Consider the following 3,677-nt stretch of genomic DNA (forward strand, 5'->3'; position numbering starts at 1 on the left):
TCCAAGTAGATCTGTGAACGAAGAAAACAACTTTATTTTCTGCAGTCCCTAGTTTTAAATGAAAGCCTCCACTTTGAAGAATCATTTTTCTTTAAAGGCTCAAAGACAGTAAACCGATTCGAAGTCATCGTCAGATTCCCAGAGGACTGAAAAACCAGGAAGGAGCAGGAGGTATTATTTCACAAAGGCAAAAGAGTCGTTTTCTAATAAGCTTACAACATTTAAGGGATTCATTTGAAATTTAATATAAAGCTAGTTTAATATACTCTTTTAAAAGAACTAAAACTGAGTGTATCTCAGTAGCTGTTTCACATTTAGCAAACCTATATTGTGAAATTTAAGTTGTGAACTCTTAGCACCTACATGCTCTCTCGCCAAGTAAACTAGAGGAAATAAAGGAAATTTGCATTGTCTGAAAATAACCCTGGCTCCCATTTTTAGTAAATCTGATACTCTCCAATCCAAAGCCCTTTACCTTGGGAAAAATGTAAATGTACATGTTTAAACGGCTTCCTTTTTTTAAAAAAACGAAGTGTGTATTTGACCAAAAAATAAAACCCTACACAAAGATTCCTATTGTATAATTTAGTGTGTGAATATGTATTAACTTACTTTCAGTAAATATAATTAGCTGTAGAAACTATGTGAAAAGTATCAGCAGTAGCAACTCCACTGCTCTTTAGAAAGTAATTTCAGTAATTAAAAGCATCACCTCAAGCCACTTGTATCTATTGTACATACATCATGCGAGGAAAAAAAATCAACATCTGCGTGTACAAGACAAAGTTGAAACTTTAAATCCTCAGTCACATCAGTTGAATACATCTTTGTATTTGGACTTTTGTTTTACAATTGTTGGAGAAACGTGGTTATTTTTGCAAATCTGTAATTCTACCGTATTTAACCTGACATCAAAAAATGAGATTTTATTTCAGCAAAGAAAGTTACTTCAACTGTTTCCAGAGTTAAGGAAGAAATTTCTAAAAGCCTAATTAATAAAAATTGGGGGGATTTCAGAGACATAGCCAAGTATAAATGTTTATGGATATAAATTTGAGTAAATGTAGAATGAAGTGACAAATGTAAAAGTTGGATAGTTCCAGTTTTAAAAATGAGGGCAATGAATTTTGCCCAAGTAAGTGTGCCTTACTAAATAGTCAGGTTTCTGCCCCTTTTGAATCCATACGCAAGCTTTGGTCTTTAGAACTTATACTTGTTTCTTACATATTCCTTGTACAGTAATCCACTGATTCTAAGATGTACTTCGAAAGACATCTTTAACTCTTATAAAAACAAAGAACAAAAGCTGTATCTAAATGTAACGTTACAGAAAGATTACTGTGATTTATGTATGTTGATTAAATCTTGTCCAAGCCATGAACTTTCTACATAGCTGGAAGACTCCACTAAACTGCATGCAGTTTACCTCGTACAAGTCACTGAAGTTTTTAGAACTCTCCCACAAATGACACTTTACTCGGTTTATTCCACGGGAAGACCTTTCAAAACAAGAGTAAAACTCTTTAGATCAACTTCGCCATACATTTCTGCCCACCTATCTGCTTCTAAAATTCCTATTATTACACATTGTAGCACGTTAGTATCTACTTATTAGTTTGGTAGGAAAAGTATTAGTCATTACATGGGACTCTTGGTCAAAAGAATCATTTTTCCCTTTGGGAAGTTTTGTAACTCATACCTTACAGACCATACCTATTCTTTATGGAATCAAAATAACCATTATTTTCCACTACAGTAATTTAAATCTCTAGCTCAAACTATCATTGCTTTTATAACATTAATGCAAAAGCAGCCTATGTGGAAAGAATACAGGTTTGGCTCCAACTAGGTAGGGTACCTGGCTCAAGACCTCATTTCCTTATATGCAAACCAACAAGTTGAGAGGGCCAGCCATTTCTAGTCACCATTCCAAATTGGCCTAGGTAGTTCGGTGGAGATAAACACGCAGTTTACAGCTAGCTGTGCAGTTTTATCACTCATTAACTTCGGCATTTCTGTGACTCCCACTTTGTGGACTGATATGATATAGACATACTGTATGTTATAACAAAGTTAACTTCTGCTCTCAGCATATGAGGGGTATTACTGACAGCCGTCATAAGGAGACAACCCATCCCCTATTACGGGTCCATCAAATCATTTTTGCTCCTTTATCCCCTTACAATAAGCTATTCAACAGAACCAATTGCAATTATATATTCCTTTGTTAATTCATGTTGTCATAAATTTGATGGTGAAAGCCTGGAAAATGAGGAAGGCAACAATCATCATGCAAATGTATACAAAACAAGCCCACTTTATTCGAACCCTAATAAACCAGGTTTAGTGATCAGCAGTTGGATTCATCTTAGAAGATGCTGACACGACTGAACACACACACTTGCCTGAGTGACAGTAAAACTACTGAACGTTGATTTTACTCTTTTACTCTGAAACTTACTGGCTTCAGACGTGGAAAGATACATATGTCTAAAAAACAAGACTGTTCCAACATCCTCTGGTCAACCACTGGAGGCTCAAGGAAGGAACAATCTTCTTTTAAAATGACATCCCATGAATCGCAATCACACACACACCAACTTTAATTTCTATTGGGCCCACTGTATCCCCCTTCCACTGCTTCCTAGCTGCAAGTCAGTTACTCTAGTAATTATAGATACACCATATATAATAGATCAGACAATGCCATCTAATATCTAAAAACCAACTATGGCAAATCTGCTACAAAACATACAGTGCAGTGTTATTAACAAATTACTGCACCACTAGCAACTCCCTATGGACAACAGGATGTTAAAACAAACAAACAAACCGGGCTTCCCTGGTGGCGCAGTGGTTGAGAGTCCGCCTGCCGATGCAGGGGACACAGGTTGGTGCCCCGGTCTGGGAAGATCCCACGTGCCGCGGAGCGGCTGGGCCCGTGAGCCATAGCCGCTGAGCCTGCACGTCTGGAGCCTGTGCTCCACAACGGGAGAGGCCCACAACAGTGAGAGGCCCGCGTACCGCAAAAAAAAAAAAAAAAAAAAAAAAAAAAAAAAACCACACTCAAGACATTAAGAGTAAACAAGAAACATTACAAATAACAAAGGTGATGGTGAAGAATCAATGCTGGCAATTCAACAAATGAAAGAGTGGGGCCACCTGCTCCGGCTTCAACACCCGTCCTAGATTTTTTACCTTCGGTGGTCCTTCTGCTAATTAATAACACTCTGGTATTTGAGTGTTTATAAGACTCCTGGATGGACTGGCAAGTCTCAAAAGAATAAGATATACTGTTTTCAGCATTTCTTATGGCCAATACAAAACAGATGGATGGTTCTGGGGTAAAGGAGCAGAAAATTGGGACAACTGATAACAGAAGCTCTGGTTTTATTAAGAGCGTTGGAGAAATTTTAGTTAAAAAGGACCCGAATATAAAATGAGGTATTAGAAACAACATACAGAGTTCAATTGGCCAGGATTCTATACTTATTTTACCTCAGAAAATTAAAAAGTACAAACTTCCTTTTGCAAATTTTTTTTTTGTAAACTTGTTATTTTTTGGGGAAATCCTTGAAGTAGTGGTGGCCATACAGAAAAGCTATGGACATATGTTACTAGCACAACTAACTCGGAAATTAACTGAGGACACAGAGAGCCTAATTTGCTACATCTTC

The sequence above is a fragment of the Mesoplodon densirostris genome, chromosome 17, assembly GCF_025265405.1.
Source record: "Mesoplodon densirostris isolate mMesDen1 chromosome 17, mMesDen1 primary haplotype, whole genome shotgun sequence".
Lineage (NCBI taxonomy): Eukaryota > Metazoa > Chordata > Mammalia > Artiodactyla > Ziphiidae > Mesoplodon > Mesoplodon densirostris.